The 20,431-nt window shown below is 39.6% G+C and overlaps 1 protein-coding gene across 1 annotated transcript in view; it reads left to right on the top strand.

Moving 5' to 3' along the window:
- Window positions 1–20,431, top strand: part of chchd6a (coiled-coil-helix-coiled-coil-helix domain containing 6a) — a 142,519-nt gene that overhangs the window by 87,232 nt on the left and 34,856 nt on the right. The gene's annotated exons all lie outside the window — the stretch shown is intronic.

A 20,431-nucleotide genomic window follows, 5' to 3' on the forward strand; every position in this document is an offset into this window, starting at 1 on the left:
TTCGGACTATAAGTCGCAGTTTTTTTCATAGTTTGTGTGAAATGATTAACACATTAGCGTAAAATATCAAATAATATTATTGATCTCATTCACGAAAGAGACTAGACGTATAAGATTTCATGGGATTTAGCGATTAGGAGTGACAGATTGTTTGGTAAACGTATAGCATGTTCTATATGTTATAGTTATTTGAATGACTCTTACCATAATATGTTGCGTTAACATACCAGTTGGTTATTTATGCCTCATATAAGGTACACTTATTCAGCATGTTGTTCACTATTCTTTATTTATTTTAAATTGCCTTTCAAATGTTTATTCTTGGTGTTGGGTTTTATCAAATACATTTCCCCCAAAAAATGTGACTTATACTCCAGTGCGACTTGTATATGTTTGTTTCCTTCTTTATTATGCATTTTCGGCCGGTGCGATTTATAGTCCGGAGCGATTTATAGTCCGAAAAATACGGTAATCCATCCATCCATCCATCCATCCATCTTCTTCCGCTTATCCGAGGTCGGGTCGCGGGGGCAGCAGCTTAAGCAGGGAAGCCCAGACTTCCCTCTCCCCAGCCACTTCGTCCAGCTCCTCCCGGGGGATCCCGAGGCGTTCCCAGGCCAGCCGGGAGAGATAGTCTTCCCAGCGTGTCCTGGGTCTTCCCCGTGGCCTCCTACCGGTCGGACGTGCTCGAAACACCTTCCTAGGGAGGCGTTCGGGTGGCATCCTGACCAGATGCCCGAACCACCTCATCTGGCTCCTCTCGATGTGGAGGAGCAGCGGCTTTACTTTGAGCTCCCCCCGAATGACAGAGCTTCTCACCCTATCTCTAAGGGAGAGACCCGCCACTCGGCGGAGGAAACTCATTTCGGCCGCTTGTACCCGTGATCTTGTCCTTTCGGTCATGACCCAAAGCTCATGACCATAGGTGAGGATGGGAACGTAGATCGACCGGTAAATCGAGAGCTTTGCCTTCCAGCTCAGCTCCTTCTTCACCACAACGGATCGATACAGTGTCCGCATTACTGAAGACGCCGCACCGATCCGCCTGTCAATCTCACGATCCACTCTTCCCCTACTCGTGAACAAGACTCCCAGGTACTTGAACTCCTCCACTTGGGGCAAGATCTCCTCCCCAACCCGGAGATGGCACTCCACCCTTTTCCGGGAGAGAACCATGGACTCGGACTTGGAGGTGCTGATTCCCATCCCAGTCGCTTCACACTCGGCTGCGAACCGATCCAGCGAGAGCTGAAGATCTTGGCCAGAGGAAGCCATCAGGACCACATCATCTGCAAATAGCAGAGACCTAATCCTGCAGCCACCAAACCAGATCCCCTCAACGCCCTGACTGCGCCTAGAAATTCTGTCCATAAAGGTTATGAACAGAATGGGTGACAAAGGGCAGCCTTGGCGGAGTCCAACCCTCACTGGAAACGTGTCCGACTTACTGCCGGCAATGTAGACCAAGCTCTGGCACTGATCATACAGGGAGCGGACTGCCACAATCAGACAGTCCGATACCCCATACTCTCTGAGCACTCCCCACAGGACTTCCCGAGGGACACGGTCGAATGCCTTCTCCAAGTCCACAAAGCACATGTAGACTGGTTGGGCAAACTCCCATGCACCCTCAAGGACCCTGCCCAGAGTATAGAGCTGGTCCACAGTTCCACGACCAGGACGAAAGCCACACTGTTCCTCCTGAATCCGAGGTTCGACTATCCGGCGTAGCCTCCTCTCCAGTACACCTGAATAGACCTTACCGGGAAGGCTGAGGAAAATACGGTAATAGAAAATATAAATGAATATGTTCCAGGGGTCAAACTGTTACAATTATAACACTTTTATAACTGTACAGGCAATGTTGTTCTCAGTAACATTTTAGTACTATAAAATGTTTATAATTGTAATTGGGGACGGCGTGGCGAAGTTGGGAGAGTGGTCGTGCCAGCAATCTGAGGGTTACTGGTTCAATCCCCACCTTCTACCATCCGAGTCACGTCCGTTGTGTCCTTGAGCAAGACACTTCACCCTTGCTCCTGATGGGTCCTGGTTAGCGCCGTGCATGGCAGCTCCCGCCATCAGTGTGTGAATGTGTGAATTTGTGTGTGTGAATGGGTGAATGTGGAAATAGTGTCAAAGCGCTTTGAGTTCCTTAGAAAGGTAGAAAAGCGCTATACAAGTACAACCCATTTTACCATTTTTTTTTTAATGTTAACATGATTTGCATCTCACATATCTCTTTACAATTTCAAACATGTTTTTCAAATGTCAAAAGACGTTAACCACTTCATAAAAAAACAATGAAAATAGGGGTGTTGAAATTAAGGATTTAACGCATGCGAGTAATCACAAAAAAATATTGCTTTAATTATGAATAAACGCAAGTTAATCTTGCAATTTATGTTGACCGTACACGCTCCTTAACAGTATCCTCAGATTGTGGATGAGTAAGAAGTTTTTTGCAAATAAATGACACGCTTTGAAGTAAAACATTTAAAAACGTGTTCCTGTATGACATTCTAAACATAAAATTGCATTTTTGTCAAAATATTGTGGTTTATTCTCAAGTTAATTTGAATTATGCAAGCAATTATTTTACTATGATTGATCGGGATTAAGGCTTTGTGGACAGAACCTTTTAGCTCTTATTTCCAAAATTGTGTACCGTATTTTCCGCACCATAAGCCGCCCTGGGTTATAAGCCGCGCCTTCAATGAACGGCATATTTCAAAACTTTGTCCACCTATAAGCCGCATCTAACTGCGCTAAAGGAATGTCAAAAAAACAGTCAGATAGGTCAGTCAAACTTTAATAATATATTAAAAACCAGCGTGATGTGGGCGCGCATGGAGTCGTATATCAACATGGACGGAGCTGCGTGAAAAAAGCCACCCGGCCTCTTCGCGTAAACTTACCTTAACCACTCGCTCATCTTTTCTTCATCCATCCATCCCTTCGAGTTAGCTTTTATGATGACGCCGGCTGGAAAGGTCTCTTTTGGCAAGGTCTTCCTTTTGAATATCACCATGGGTGGAAGTTTCTGGCCATTAGCATGGCAAGCCAGAACCACAGTGAAGGATGATTTCTCATTCCCTGTGGTGCGAATATTCACCGTACGTGCTCCCGTTGTATCCACAGTGCGGTTCACAGGAATATCAAAAGTCAGTGGAACCTCGTCCATGTTGATAATGTACTCTGGCCGGATCTTTTTTTCAGCTATCTTGTTTTTACAATATGCACGGAAAGTAGCCAGCTTTTCTTGAAAGTCTTTAGGCAGTTGCTGTGAAATAGTAGTCCGTGTGCGGATGGAGAGATTGCGTCTTTTCATGAACCGGAAACCTGTCGCTTAGTAGGAGCCATTTTGTGGTCTTTACAGATGTAAACACACAAAGGAAATGAAACGTAATATCCGCGCGCTTCTTCTTCTTCTACGGGGGCGGGTGGTTGCTTACAGTAGAAGAAGAAGCGCTTCCTCTTCTATGGGGGCGGGTGCTTACCTTGGCGGTTGCTTGCGTAGAAGAAGAAGCGCTTCCGCTTCTACGGGGAAAAAAGATGGCGGCTGTTTACCGTAGTTGCGAGACCTAAACTTTATGAAAATGAATCTTAATATTAATCCATATATAAAGCGCACCGGGTTATAAGCCGCACTGTCAGCTTTTGAGTAAATTTGTGGTTTTTAGGTGCGGCTAATAGTGCGGAAAATACGGTATTGATGGCAGAAAGAAACAACCCCTTTTGTGTGAGTGGGTGTGTGTGAGTGTGAATAAGGGAGGGAGGTTTTTTTTTTTTTGGGTTGATGCACTAGTTGAAAGTGTATCGTGTGTTTTTTTTCTATGTTGATTTAATACACGGACTACTATTTCACAGCAACTGCCTAAAGACTTTCAAGAAAAGCTGGCTACTTTCCGTGCATATTGTAAAAACAAGATAGCTGGAAAAAAAGATCCGGCCAGAGAACATTATCAACATGGACGAGGTTCCACTGACTTTTGATATTCCTGTGAACCGCACTGTGGATACAACGGGAGCACGTACGGTGAATTTTCGCACCACAGGGAATGAGAAGTCATCCTTCACTGTGGTTCTAGCTTGCCATGCTAATGGCCAGAAACTTCCACCCATGGTGATATTCAAAAGGAAGACCTTGCCAAAAGAGACCTTTCCAGCCGGCGTCATCATAAAAGCTAACTCGAAGGGATGGATGGATGAAGAAAAGATGAGCGAGTGGTTAAGGGAAGTTTACGCGAAGAGGCCGGGTGGCTTTTTTCACGCAGCTCCGTCCATGTTGATATACGACTCCATGCGCGCCCACATCACGCTGGTTTTTAATATATTATTAAAGTTTGACTGACCTATCTGACTGTTTTTTTGACATTCCTTTAGCGCAGTTAGATGCGGCTTACAACACGGGGCGGCTTATAGGTGGACAAAGTTTTGAAATATGCCGTTCATTGAAGGCGCGGCTTATAACCCAGGGCGGCTTATGGTGCGGAAAATACGGTATATGAAATACTTGACTTGGTGAATTCTAGCTGTAAATATACTCCTCCCATTTTAGCCACGCCCCCAACCACGCCCCAACCACGCCCCCGTCCCACCCCGACCACGCCCACCCCTCCCCCCACCTCCCGAAATCGGAGGTCTCAAGGTTGGCAAGTATGCATTAGGCGCACCAGGTTATAAGACACACTATCGAGTTTTGAGAAAAAGAAGAATTTTATGTGTGCCTTTATAGTCCGGAAAATACGGTAATTCAACTTTTGTACTACAAAGTGACTTCCCCGCCCCCACACACACGTGTGTAAAAGACTAAACAAGGCCCGGCAGGTCACTCTTTACGTCCAAAGAAAGCCAAATGGATAAATAGTACACACTTAGTCATGTAAGACGTAGAGGTAATAATTCTTGAGCGCTCCTATCAGTGGTTTTAGGAGAGAAAAACTCATCCCAGTTCATGTAAATTTGAAGCATGTTGCCGAGGCTCAACACCAGGTGATCTTACCTCGGGGGAATAGTGCGCTGTAATACCGCTAATCCTTGGATTGTGTGAATATTTGCATGGGTGTAAAAACTCAGTGAGGAGGGCATGTTCTTTCAGAGGAGAAGATAAAGCCTATTCACTGTCAATTATATGCTACTTTATAGGTTTTAGGGCATGGCTGTGAGGCAGAGCCACTTATTTAATCCAGTTTACCCTCTGCCTGCGGCATGCGGGGTGTACTGACTGGACTAAGTAACGACAAGGTTTTTGTTGACAAAAGCCACGGGAAAAAGTTCAGAAAAATCGGGCTTTTCTTAACCGTGGAACACCCCAAAAGTCTGTAATGTTACAGACAAATTCAGTCATGTGTGTAAAATAATACTGTGCAGTGTTTCCCACAGGACAAGCATCTATTTGTGGTGACGTGGTCAGAGGGGGGGTGGGGGCGGCAGCGGCGATGACCAAGAAGAACGCGGAGTTGGAATATAAGTACAACACTTTATGTACATATTTAGCTCATTAAAATTACCGACAGGAAGGCGAGAAACACTTTATTTCAACAGACTCTGGCGCCGTACCTGTCGTCAAAACTCCAAAGACCGACTGCACAGTTGCGCTAACAAAACAAGAGTTTCAGAAGCTAGCAAGCTACGGAGTTTGCCGACAATGTATTTCTTGTAAAGTGTATACAAAGGAGTACAGAAGCTAGACAAATAAGATGGCAAAAACCAACCACTTTCATGTGGTATTGGACAGAAAGGAGGACTTTTTTTCTCCTCCATTCGAAAATGCGTACGTTATCAGCACCACTGTCTGATTCCTATCAATGCAAGTCATCACAATCAGGTAATACACCAACTTATATTCTTGTCTTCATGAAAGAAAGGAATCTATATGTGTTAAACATGCTTGTATTATCTTTAAACACCTTTAAGTTGTTAACAATATTAACTATATGTGTTAAACATGCTTGTATTATCTTTAAACACCTTTTACTTGTTAACAATATTAACTATATGTGTTAAACATACTTGTATTGTCATTAAACACCTTTAACTTGTTAACAATATTAACTATATGTATTAAACATACTTGTATTATCATTAAACACCTTTAATTTATTAACAATATGTGTTAAACATGCTTGTATTATCTTTAAACACCTTTAACTTGTTAACAATATTAACTATATGTATTAAACATATTTGTATTATCATTAAACACCTTTAATTTATTAACAATATGTGTTAAACATGCTTGCATTATCATTAAACACCTTTAACTTGTTAACAATATTAACTATATGTGTTAAACATGCTTGTATTATCTTTAAACACCTTTAACTTGTTAACAATATTAACTATATGTGTTAAACATGCTTGTATTATCTTTAAACACCTTTAACTTGTTAACAATATTAAGTATATGTATTAAACATGCTTGTATTATCTTTAAACACCTTTAACTTGTTAACAATATTAACTATATGTGTTAAACATGCTTGTATTATCTTTAAACACCTTTTACTTGTTAACAATATTAACTATATGTGTTAAACATGCTTGTATTGTCATTAAACACCTTTAACTTGTTAACAATATTAACTATATATGTATTAAACATACTTGTATTATCATTAAACACCTTTAATTTATTAACAATATGTGTTAAACATGCTTGTATTATCTTTAAACACCTTTAACTTGTTAACAATATTAATTATATGTATTAAACATACTTGTATTATCATTAAACACCTTTAATTTATTAACTATATTAACTATATGTGTTAAACATGCTTGTATTATTTTTAAACACCTTTAACTTGTTAACAATATTAACTATATGTGTTAAACATGCTTGTATTATCTTTAAACACCTTTAACTTGTTAACAATATTAACTATATGTGTTAAACATGCTTGTATTGTCATTAAACACCTTTAACTTGTTAACAATATTAACTATATGTATTAAACATACTTGTATTATCATTAAACACCTTTAATTTATTAACAATATGTGTTAAACATGCTTGTATTATCTTTAAACACCTTTAACTTGTTAACAATATTAACTATATGTATTAAACATACTTGTATTATCATTAAACACCTTTAATTTATTAACAATATTAACTATATGTGTTAAACATGCTTGCATTATCATTAAACACCTTTAACTTGTTAACAAAAACATATATTTCATAAATAAGTCAATATAAATGATATATATGAATGAGGTAGATCCCCACGACTTGATCAGTTGAAAAGTAGCTCGCCTGCAGAAAAAGTGTGAGCACCCCTGAGTTACACCCATCTGAACAGGTCAGCCACCTGTTTAAAGCCCGATCACAGTTGAAATCTTGAAATCAAATGACTTTAATGACAAGCCAACTTTTGCAAAAAGAGGCTTTGGCTTTTTTAGTTAGAATGATGTTCGGACTAGCAAATGGCAGCCTGTCAAGCCATAAAAGTGGTGGGTGACGCAACGTGTGTATCTTCTGTGTGAGTGATAAATCTGACAAAAAAACAGTAAGATTTCTCTCTTTATTAAAAAAAACAAAAAAAAACGTTGCTCATTAATTTTAATGTCTGTCATTGACGGCGGAGGCGGACACAACAGGCCTCAGACCGCACAGAGGAGCTTAGGGAGACAAAAAAATAACTTAAGAGGCAGAAATTGAAAAAATAGTGAAAGAGGCCACAAAAGGGTCTTTTCGCACAGAAACATGACTGATTATTAAGATGCTCTTATCAGCTCCAAACCGCAATTCTCTCTGCGTTTGAGTGAAGGGTTTTTTTTTGTATTAAACTTGATTGCTTTGACAATAAACACATCATTTATGCTGCCTGTTGTTTTTGTTCAACGACAAATTGGGTATACATCTACTTTGTGTCAGGCGAAGCATTATAAAAGATGGCTTACATAAACTGGAAGAGAAGTAAAGATAAACTGAAGAGTGACTGAAGTGCTGGCATACACAGTATTATTTTACACGCATTCATTTATTTGTGGCGGCCCGCCACGAAAGAATGACGTCCGCCACAAATGGATTTTTCGGCTTTTGACTCGCTCGACCGCTCATAAAAGCAATGGGACTCTGTCTGTGAATGTACCTTGTAGTTACAACTCCGGTGCAGTAGGTGGCGGTAGCCTACTATACATTGTAACTCCGCCAATAGCACTTAATTCACCTGGTGGGCCAGAAGAAGAAGAAGAAGAAGACGGCGGAGTAAAAGAACGGACCGACCGGATCAAAATACGAGGGTAATATAGGTTGTAGGTAGATAAGTTATAGCTGCATCGCTCGCGGCTCGTCATATATTTAACGTTAATCCGCGATTTCACCGAGCGCTTCACTCACGGTGAGCAGCCTGACGCTGCTTCATTAACACCGCCGCTGTTGTCACGTCACGTGTTACCATACCGACGAGCTAACGTGTCCAGGTTATAACCCCGTTGTCAATAAACACACGTGGAGACGGTGCTTCAGATACTGCATTAATAATGAAGCTAAATTGTCCACTGTCCACTGCAGCATGTTAATGCAATGAAAAGAATAAAATCTGAGCCAACCAGCTGTTAAAATGTTGTCCAGGTTAATGTTTTGGCCTTCATTTCAAGATTTCAACTGTGATCGGGCTTTAAACAGGTGGCTGACCTGTTCAGATGGGTGTAACTCAGGGGTGCTCACACTTTTTCTGCAGGCGAGCTACTTTTCAATTGATCAAGTCGTGGGGATCTACCTCATTCATATATATAATTTATATTGACTTATTTATGAAATATATGTTTTTGTTAACAAGTTAAAGGTGTTTAATGATAATGCAAGCATGTTTAACACATATAGTTAATATTGTTAATAAATTAAAGGTGTTTAATGATAATACAAGTATGTTTAATACATATAGTTAATATTGTTAACAAGTTAAAGGTGTTTAAAGATAATACAAGCATGTTTAACACATATTGTTAATAAATTAAAGGAGTTGCCATCCAAGCAACGTTACCATGGACGCCCCTGCTTATTTCAGCAAGACAATGCCAAGCCACGTGTTACATCAACGTGGCTTCATAGTAAAAGAGTGTGGGTACTAGACTGACCTTCCTGTAGTCCAGACCTGTCTCCCATTGAAAATGTGTGGCGCATTATGAAGCCTAAAATAGCACAATGGAGACCCCCGGACTGTTGAACAACTTAAGCTGTACATCAAGCAAGAATGGGAAAGAATTCCACCTGAAAAGCTTCAAAAATTGGTCTCCTCAGTTCCCAAACATTTACAGAGTGTTGTTAAAAGGAAAGGCCATGTAACACAGTGGTAAAAATGCCCCTGTGACAACTTTTTTGCAATGTTTTGCTACCATCCATCCATCTATTTTCTACCGCTTGTCCCTTTTTGGGTCGCGGGGGGTGTTGGAATGCTAAATTAATGATTATTTGAAAAAAAAAAAAAAAGTTTCTCAGTACGTACATAAAATATATATTCAATTGAATATAAGTTAAAAATATTTTGCAAATCATTTTTATTCTGTTTTTATTTACAAATTACTCAACGTGCCAACTTTACCGGTTTTGGGTTATATATTATAAACAATACTGTACGATACCCGTTTAGAAGGGCCTGTAAAGACACAAATTATTAACGTAGAAGTGAGTCTTGCTTTTTGAAGGAGCACATTTTTTAAACACAGTATTTTTCAACAACAAATTTTTTTGCACTGAATTTTTTTTACAACAAATTTTTAAATTATATATTTTTTTAATGTAATTGTCAGCATAATTTATTGTAAAAAGAAAAATCAGTTCACAAAATTCAAATGCAAAAAATTCAGTTACATAAATTCGGTGTCAAAAAAGCTTTTGTATTAACGACACAAATTAACCTCCATATCTATTTACGCCACCAAATTGCAACATATATGTAAATATTGTATGTTTGTATTTGCCTTGAAAAGCAACAGAATTAATTCTAAAAATCACAATCTTAAATCAGATGTTGCCAGAATAAGGTTTCGATCTTTGCATATTACCGTATTTTCCGCACTATAAGCCACACCTAAAAACCACAAATTTTCACAAAAGCTGACAGTGCGGCTTATAACCCGGTGCGCCTTATATATGGATTAATATAAATATTTATTTTCATAAAGTTTCGGTCTCGCAACTACGATAAACAGCCGCCATCTTTTTTCCCCGTAGAAGAGGAAGCGCTTCTTCTTCTATGGTAAGCAACTGCCAAGGTAAGCACCCGCCCCCGTAGAAGAGGAAGCGCTTCTTCTTCTACGGTAAGCAACCACCCGCCCCCGTAGAAGAAGAAGCGCGCGGGTATTACGTTTCATTTTCCTTTGTGTGTTTACATCTGTAAAGACCACAAAATGGCTCCTACTAAGCGACACGCGTATAACGCAACAGCGCTAGCAAGCGAACTTCACCTGGATGATTTTAAAGGTGGTGCTTCTTGGTGTTTCCGGTTCATGAAAAGACGCAATCTCTCCATCCGCACACGGACTACTATTTCACAGCAACTGCCTAAAGACTTTCAAGAAAAGCTGGCTACTTTCCGTGCATATTGTAAAAACAAGATAGCTGAAAAAAAGATCCGGCCAGAGAACATTATCAACATGGACGAGGTTCCACTGACTTTTGATATTCCTGTGAACCGCACTGTGGATACAACGGGAGCACGTACGGTGAATATTCGCACCACAGGGAATGAGAAGTCGTCCTTCACTGTGGTTCTAGCTTGCCATGCTAATGGCCAGAAACTTCCACCCATGGTGATATTCAAAAGGAAGACCTTGCCAAAAGAGACCTTTCCAGCCGGCGTCATCATAAAAGCTAACTCGAAGGGATGGATGGATGAAGAAAAGATGAGCGAGTGGTTAAGGGAAGTTTACGCGAAGAGGCCGGGTGGCTTTTTTCACGCAGCTCCGTCCATGTTGATATACGACTCCATGCGCGCCCACATCACGCTGGTTTTTAATATATTATTAAAGTTTGACTGACCTATCTGACTGTTTTTTTGACATTCCCTTTAGCGCAGTTAGATGCGGCTTACAACACGGGGCGGCTTATAGGTGGACAAAGTTTTGAAATATGCCGTTCATTGAAGGCGCGGCTTATAACCCAGGGCGGCTTATGGTGCGGAAAATACGGTAGTCCTTGAGTTAGTGAGGCATAGCAACAAGCAGGATATCTCGCACTGTCCTGAATAAATAGGCGTATTTCTCCGACAACATCAAGTATGTGCCAAACACCTTGATTCGTCTTATTTTATATGTTTTGCTTTAGGAGGATAAATGTATCGACCTTTTAAAAAAAAATAGGACACATTGGCATGTAATGCAATAGTGACATGCTGCAGAACCAAATAAGTCAATATGGACAACGCCGAACAGTATGTTGACATTCTTGGTGGGGAATTTGAATGCAAAAACATTACACAAAAAAAAAAAAAAAGGCACAACGCAACTGTTGACCGACAAAGAACTAGGAACACTCTGCAGGAAGTTTTCTTTCCACCAAAGCACGAGCATCTTAAAGAGAAACTTTTTTTTTTGGGGGGGGGGGGGGGGGGTTGCCAATTATTCACAATCATTAAGTAAAACAAGCACACATTTTTTGTATTTTTTAGTGCATTCTAAATCGTAAATAAAACATGGCAAGAGTTAGCTAACAATCAGGGTAATGAGATTCACTATTTCTGCATGTAAAGCGCTCTAAAAACAACAAAAACAAAAAAAAGCATGTAAACCAGTGGTTCTCAAACTTTTTTTGTCATCCCCCACTTTGGACAAGGGGGAGTTTTCAAGCCCCACCTGCCCCCATCGCCCCAACAGAGCGCTAATGCCAAGCTTTAACATTTTCAAATTTATTGAACATCAAGTTGTATACATTCGAACTCAATAACATAAAATAACGTTAAGTTCAATAATAAATAAAATAACTGTGCAGCTGTGGTATAACTTGCATCAAGTTCAATAATAAATAAAATAACTTCCATCAAGTTCAATAATAAATAAAACAAAAGTGTTATAACTTGCATCAAGTTCAATAATAAATCAAAAAAAGTGTTATAACTTGCATCAAGTTCAATAATAAATAAAAAAAAGTGTTATAACTTGCATCAAGTTCAATAATAAATCAAAAAGTGTTATAACTTGCATCACGTTCAATAATAAATCAAAAAAAGTGTTATAACGTGCATCAAGTTCAATAATAAATCAAATAACTTGCATCAAGTTCAATAATAAATCAAAAAAAGTGTTACTACTTGCATCAAGTTCAATAATAAATAAAACAAAAGTGTTATAACTTGCATCAAGTTCAATAATAAAAAAAAGTGTTATAACTTGCATCAAGTTCAATAATAAATCAAATAAAAGTGTTATAACTTGCATCAAGTTCAATAATAAATCAAATAAGTGTTATAACTTGCATCAAGTTCAATAATAAATCAAATAACTTGCATCAAGTTCAATAATAAATCAAAAAAAGTGTTATAACTTGCATCAAGTTCAATAATAAATAAAACAAAAGTCTTATAACTTGCATCAAGTTCAATAATAAATCAAAAAAAGTGTTATAACTTGCATCACGTTCAATAATAAATCAAAAAAAGTGTTATAACTTGCATCAAGTTCAATAATAAATTTAAAAAAGTGTTATAACTTGCATCACGTTCAATAATAAATCAAAAAAAGTGTTATAACTTTCATCAAGTTCAATAATAAATTAAATAAAAGTGTTATAACTTGCATCAAGTTCAATAATAAATCAAAAAAAGTGTTATAACTTGCATCAAGTTCAATAATAAATCAAATAAAAGTGTTATAACTTGCATCAAGTTCAATAATAAATCAAATAACTTGCATCAAGTTCAATAATAAATCAAATAAGTGTTATAACTTGCATCAAGTTCAATAATAAATCAAATAACTTGCATCAAGTTCAATAATAAATCAAAAAAAGTGTTATAACTTGCATCAAGTTCAATAATAAATCAAATAACTTGCATCAAGTTCAATAATAAATCAAAAAAAGTGTTATAACTTGCATCAAGTTCAATAATAAATACAACAAAAGTGTTATAACTTGCATCAAGTTCAATAATAAATAAAAAAAAGTGTTATAACTTGCATCAAGTTCAATAATAAATAAAACAAAAGTGTTATAACTTGCATCAAGTTCAATAATAAATCAAAAAAAAAGTGTTATAACTTGCATCAAGTTCAATAATAAATCAAAACAAGTGTTATAACTTGCATCAAGTTCAATAATAAATCAAATAACTTGCATCAAGTTCAATATTAAATACAATAAAAGTGCCACTTTGCAATCTCTGCAAAAAAAAAAGGAGGAGCTATGCATTTGGCAAGACAGGGCAAGTGACAGCACTTTCCCCCAGAAGAGCCACCTTGCTTCACTGTGAAACAGCACGGCTGTATGATCAGCTCATATTTCCTCACACAGTGCAGAGAACAGTCGCACTTTCAGTGGTCGTGTTTTGATCAAATTTACCGCGCTCACAACATCTGTTAAAACCTCATTGAGTTCGGGGCTGAGCTGCCTTGACGCGAGTGCTTCCCGGTGAATGACACAGTGTGTGCCCGTCACATTTTTGTTTCTCTGCAGGCGCTGGCTCTGGCTCGACGACCTTTGAGGTGCGAGTCACAAATGTATATATTTGTGTAATTGTGATCCACACATTAGCCTGCTACACATCCGCGCGAAAGTTTGTTCCGCTTAGCCCCGCCCCCATTAGTTACTGTTGCTATGTCTGTCAAAGTTTCGCTCGTACCGAGAAATATAAAGCCTACAGTAAAAATAAGTACCGGTAATTTCCATTTATTTATATAGCGGATTTCACAGACAGAATCACAAAGTGATTTACAGTGTGTATAGAAAATGAAAGCATAGTAAAAAAAAATAATCTAAGAATATAATAATTAAAAAAAAAAAATTTAAAGTGAAATTTCCTCCCGTCTATTCCCCACCAGTGGGGCGCGCCCCACACTTTGAGAAACGCTGATGTAAACAAACAGCTCGGGCCTTAAGAGGTTTTAAAGTTAAATTTTAACTTTAATAAACATTAATTTGTCAGTCCTCAAAGACTGTATAATGTGCTCTACAGCCCCCTACAGGACAGGAGTGGAACATCATCTACTACATTCAACTTAACTATTCAATTGTAAAACTGAGGCCAAGCTGCTAGTCAGTGTTGGTTCTTGTAGACAGAGCTTTTGCGCCTTCGCGGACGAACCAATTTTTATCTTCAAGCGCCATTATTAATAAGCCCTCGCCGCTATCGGGAGGCTTTGGCTTCACTGACGAAGGCCATTTATTTCAAATCAAAGGACGGCCTCTTATCGTTTAGCAGCTTCAAACCTTGCGAGAGATAAATATGGCGCTTTGGTGCCTTCCTTTTTGTTGTAAATGTGATGTGAGAATTGAAGAAAATGGAGAGAACTCGCATAGAACTTTAAAGAGAGAACAACAAAAAATTAAAGCTGCAAGCAGCATTGGTCGGGCCCGCATATTTGGCAGGTGCTAGTCCTAAATGTCCCAATACTTTTGTCCAGTGATAGTCATAAGTGTCCCAATACTTTTGTCTACTTTTAGTCTGAAGTGTCCCAAGACTTTTGTCTAGTGTACCTACCTTGTCTGCATTGTGTGGGCACGTTGGTGCTTCCTGCTTTTAAGCAGCCATCTTAAAAAAACAGCAGCGCAGCAGCATCAGCGCAGCGGGTCTTTGAAGGGTCATAAAATCAAAACCGGAGCAGTTAGAAAAAAAGCGCTTCTGTCATTGTAATCACAACGGTTCAATCTCTCTCCTGTGTTAGTTTGAAGGCGAAACGACAAACGCGCTCAGAGGAGATCGTTTTTGAAGGAAGGTGACCGTTTTTTACAAAAAATGTGTTTTGAAGGGGGAATAGCAAACTTCCTGTTGATTTTTGCTGGGGGTTGTCAATTTATGAAATGTAGGTCTAAGTGAGACCTACATAGAGGTTTTTGTCTCCGACCTTCCCAGTGGGAGTTACAGGCAGTTTTGTCATTTTTTTCCTTCCGAGGAGCAGTTTTTTCTCCGTTTTATTCAAAAATTGCTCTAGAGCGCAATTTTTAAATTTGGGGTTAGGTTTTTTTATTAGATTGCAATTTTTGCCAGTCCTGATGTGTGCGTTCAGTTCGGTGAGTTTTGAAGCATGTTAAGAGGGTCAAATTACTAGCTCAAAGAGGCAAAAGTGACTGTTTTTAGTACTTTTTTGTCTTGAAGGGGGAATTGCCAACTTCCTGTTGATTTTAGCCCGAGGATATACAATTATGAAAACTAGGTGTAAGTCAGACCTACATAGAGGATTTTGTTTCATATCTCTCCGACCCTCCCAGTGGGAGTTACAGGCAGTTTTGTCATTTTTTTCCTTCCGAGGAGCAGTTTTTTCTCCATTTTATTCATAAATTGCTCTAGAGCGCAATTTTTAAATTTGGGGTTAGGTTTTTTTATTAGATCGCAATGTTTGCCAGTCCTGATGTGTGCGGTCAGTTCGGTGAGTTTTGAAGCATGTTAAGAGGGTCAAATTACTAGCTCAAAGAGGCAAAAGTGACTGTTTTTAGTACTTTTTTGTCTTGAAGGGGGAATTGCCAACTTCCTGTTGATTTTAGCCCGAGGAAATTAATTAATGAAAAGTAGGTCTAAGTAAGACCTACATAGAGGTTTTTGTTTCATGTCTCTACAACATTCGTACTGGGCGTTATAAGCAGTTTTCTTTCTAGGGGGCGCTAGAGCGCAATTTTGAGTTTTGGGGTTTGGTTTTTTTGTTAAAAAGTTTTGCCGTATATTACTGATGTGTGTGTAAAATTCGGTGAGTTTTGAAGCATGCTAAGGGGGTCAAATTACAGCGCAAAGAGGCAAAAGTGACTGTTTTTAGTACTTTTTTGTCTTGAAGGGGGAATTGCCAACTTCCTGTTGATTTTAGCCCGAGGAAATTAATTAATGAAAAGTAGGTCTAAGTAAGACCTACATAGAGGTTTTTGTGTCCTTATGCAATGGGCCATGCGGGCCCTAATAACAAAAAGAAAACCTTGGGCTGTTACATTAATATTTTTCTAATCAGTTTAATCACATTTCATAATTTGGATTAATCATGATTAGGGATAGCCGATAAATGCTTTAAAATGTAAAATCGTAAATTATCGGTATCGGTTTCAAAATTATCAATATAATATACAATTATGAAAACTAGGTGTAAGTCAGACCTACATAGAGGTTTTTGTTTCATGTCTCTCCGACCTTCCTAGTGGGAGTAAGGCAGTCTAGTTTTTTTTTTTCCTAGGGGGCGCTAGAGCGCACTTTTGAGTTTTGGGGTTCGGTTTTTTTAAAAAAAGGTAATTTTCGCAGTTCCTGATGTGTGCGTCAAATATGGTGAGTTTTCAAGCATGTTAAGTGGGTCAAATTACAGTTTAATGTGGCGGCGGAAGAAAAAAGAATAATAATATTAAAGCTGCAAGCAGCGTTGGTCGGGCCCGCGTATTTGCCAGGTGCTAGTCCTAAGTGTCCCAATACTTTTGTCTACTTTTAGTCTGAAGTGTCCCAAGACTTTTTGTCTAGTGTACCTACCTTGTCTGCATTGTGTGGGCACGTTGGTGCTTCCTGCTTTTAAGCAGCCATCTTACAAAAACAGGAGCGCAGCAGCATCAGCGCAGCGGTTCTTTGAAGGCTCATAAAATCAAAACCGGAGCAGTTATAAAAAAAGCGCTTCTGTTGTTGTAATCACAAGGGTTCAATATCTCTCCTGTGTTAGTTTGAAGGCGAAACAACAAACGCGCTCAGAGGAGTTCGTTTTTGAAGGAAGGTGACCGGTTTTTACAAAAAAATTGTTTTGAAGGGGGAATAGCAAACTTCCTGTTGATTTTTGCTGGGGGTTGTCAATTTATGAAATGTAGGTGTAAGTGAGACCTACATAGAGGTTTTTGTTTCATGTCTCTCCAACCTTCCCAGTGGGAGTTACAGGCAGTTTTGTCATTTTTTTCTTCCGAGGAGCAGTTTTTTCTCCGTTTTATTCAAAAATTGCTCTAGAGCGCAATTTTTAAATTTGGGGTTAGGTTTTTTTATTAGATCGCAATTTTTGCCAGTCCTGATGTGTGCGGTCAGTTCGGTGAGTTTTGAAGCATGTTAAGAGGGTCAAATTACTAGCTCAAAGAGGCAAAAGTGACTGTTTTTAGTACTTTTTTGTCTTGAAGGGGGAATTGCCAACTTCTTGTTGATTTTAGCCCGAGGATATACAATTATGAAAACTAGGTGTAAGTCAGACCTACATAGAGGTTTTTGTTTCATGTCTCTCCGACCTTCCCAGTGGGAGTTACAGGCAGTTTTGTCATTTTTTTCTTCCGAGGAGCAGTTTTTTCTCCGTTTTATTCAAAAATTGCTCTAGAGTGCAATTTTTAAATTTGGGGTTAGGTTTTTTTATTAGATCGCAATTTTTGCCAGTCCTGATGTGTGCGTTCAGTTTGGTGAGTTTTGAAGCATGTTAAGGGAGTCAAATTACAGCTCAAAGAGGCAAAAGTGACTGTTTTTAGTACTTTTTTGTCTTGAAGGGGGAATTGCCAACTTCCTGTTGATTTTAGCCCGAGGATATACAATTATGAAAACTAGGTGTAAGTCAGACCTACATAGAGGTTTTTGTTTCATGTCTCTCCGACCTTCCCAGTGGGAGTTACAGGCAGTTTTGTCATTTTTTTCCTTCCGAGGAACAGTTTTTTCTCCGTTTTATTCAAAAATTGCTCTAGAGCGCAATTTTTAAATTTGGGGTTAGGTTTTTTTTATTAGATTGCAATTTTTGCCAGTCCTGATGTGTGCGTTCAGTTCGGTGAGTTTTGAAGCATGTTAAGAGGGTCAAATTACTAGCTCAAAGAGGCAAAAGTGACTGTTTTTAGTACTTTTTTGTCTTGAAGGGGGAATTGCCAACTTCCTGTTGATTTTAGCCCGAGGATATACAATTATGAAAACTAGGTGTAAGTCAGACCTACATAGAAGTTTTTGTTTCATGTCTCTCCGACCTTCCCAGTGGGAGTTACAGGCAGTTTTGTCATTTTTTTCCTTCCGAGGCGCAGTTTTTTCTCCGTTTTATTCAAAAATTGCTCTAGAGCGCAATTTTTAAATTTGGGGTTAGATTTTTTTTATTAGATCGCAATTTTTGCCAGTCCTGATGTGTGCGTTCAGTTCGGTGAGTTTTGAAGCATGTTAAGGGGGTCAAATTACTAGCTCAAAGAGGCAAAAGTGACTGTTTTTAGTACTTTTTTGTCTTGAAGGGGGAATTGCCAACTTCCTGTTGATTTTAGCCCGAGGATATACAATTATGAAAACTAGGTGTAAGTCAGACCTACATAGAGGTTTTTGTTTCATGTATCTCCGACCTTCCCAGTGGGAGTTACAGGCAGTTTTTTTTTCTCCTAGGGGGCGCTAGAGCGCAATTTTGAGTTTTGGGGTTCGGTTTTTTTTTTAAAAAAGGTAATTTTCGCAGTTCCTGATGTGTGCGTCAAATATGGTGAGTTTTCAAGCATGTTAAGTGGGTCAAATTACAGTTTAATGTGGCGGCGGAAGAAAAAAGAATAATAATATAATAAAAAACCTTACAAATTCAATAGGTCCTTATGTCCCATTGTATAAGGACTCCCTTTGGGAGTCCTTATACAATGGGCCATTCGGGCCCTAAAAAACTCCCGGCTAGCGAAATCCGGTCATCTTTTAAGAATGTGACAGAAAAACAAATCGAGCCTTCCTTTGTTTCCTCTCATCTTTTATCTCGCTTCCTTCCGTCTGTCATTTCATTTTCCTCTTTAAGCAATATCACTAGCGTTCAGATGAACTCTGCTGTTTGTGTTGCTGATGATAACGTTCTCACACGTGTTGGCGTGCCGTAATTAAAATGCTCAGGTCAAGCCTTCTCTGGATAGGAGCGCCTTTTAATTTGTTTTCCAATTACATTTGGAGTTAAGTCGTTTTTTTCCCGTGCACATACCACCACTGGTCTTTCATTTTGACCATGGACGGTATGCACACGTGTCGCCTTAACTACCGTGGGCGTCCATAACTTACTGCTCTCTGCTTCAATCAGTCAGTCTCCATTAGAGGGACGCGCCCGGGCAGCAAGCCTGTCATAGTTAACAATCACACAGATAGACAGGCCAAAACCAATTATAATACAACCCACATAGCTAATTAAGCGCGGATAATTTAATCTCTCAAAGCACACTTTTCTGCTGTATTTGATCAGATTGATCCTTTCTTCTCAATTAATTGTGATTTAGGCGCTAATTGCGCGATTTGCAGTGAAGCACATACTGTAACGTCCACGCCGTCAGTGGCTAAATTGGGTTGCAGTGGGTGTAAACGGTCTGGTTTTTTTTTCTTCTGATCTTCGTTGACCTCAGTTTATACAACCCCCGGCTCACTCCCTGGTGGTTTTCCTTTCATTTTGCCCAGTGCAGTGATGCTGGTTAAATGGCTTTCCTAACTGGCTGTATAAAAACATCTAAAACGAAATAAACTGCTTATCTTCCTATCAACCGGATAGTCGAACCTCGGATTCAGGAGGAACAGTGTGGTTTTCGTCCTGGTCGTGGAACTGTGGACCAGCTCTATAGTCTCGGCAGGGTCCTTGAGGGTGCATGGGAGTTTGCCCAACCAGTCTACATGTGCTTTGTGGACTTGGAGAAGGCATTCGACCGTGTCCCTCGGGAAGTCCTGTGGGGAGTGCTCAGAGAGTATGGGGTATCGGACTGTCTGATTGTGGCGGTCCGCTCCCTGTATGATCAGTGTCAGAGCTTGGTCCGCATTGCCGGTAGTAAGTCGGACACGTTTCCAGTGAGGGTTGGACTCCGCCAAGGCTGCCCTTTGTCACCCATTCTGTTCTGAACTTTTATGGACAGACTTTCTAGGTGCAGTCAAGGCGTTGAGGGGATCCGGTTTGGTGGCTGCAGGATTAGGTCTCTGCTTTTTCAACATGATGTGGTCCTGATAGCTTCATCTGGCCAGGATCTTCAGCTCTCACTGGATCGGTTCGCAGCCGAGTGTGAAGCGACTGGGATGAGAATCAGCACCTCCAAGTCAGAGTCCATGGTCCTCGCCCGGAAAAGGGTGGAATGCCATCTCCGGGTTGGGGAGGAGATCTTGCCCCAAGTGGAGGAGTTCAAGTACCTCGGAGTCTTGTTCACGAGTGAGGGAAGAGTGAATCGTGAGATTGACAGGCGGATCGGTGCGGCGTCTTCAGTAATGCGGACGCTGTATCGGTCTGTTGTGGTGAAGAAGGAGCTGAGCCGGAAGGCAAAGCTCTCAATTTACCGCTCGATCTACGTTCCCATCCTCACCTATGGTCATGAGCTTTGGGTTATGACCGAAAGGACAAGATCACGGGTACAAGCGGCCGAAATGAGTTTCCTCCGCCGGGT

This window comes from Nerophis lumbriciformis, linkage group LG01 (assembly GCF_033978685.3).
Source record: "Nerophis lumbriciformis linkage group LG01, RoL_Nlum_v2.1, whole genome shotgun sequence".
NCBI classification, from domain to species: Eukaryota; Metazoa; Chordata; class Actinopteri; order Syngnathiformes; family Syngnathidae; genus Nerophis; species Nerophis lumbriciformis.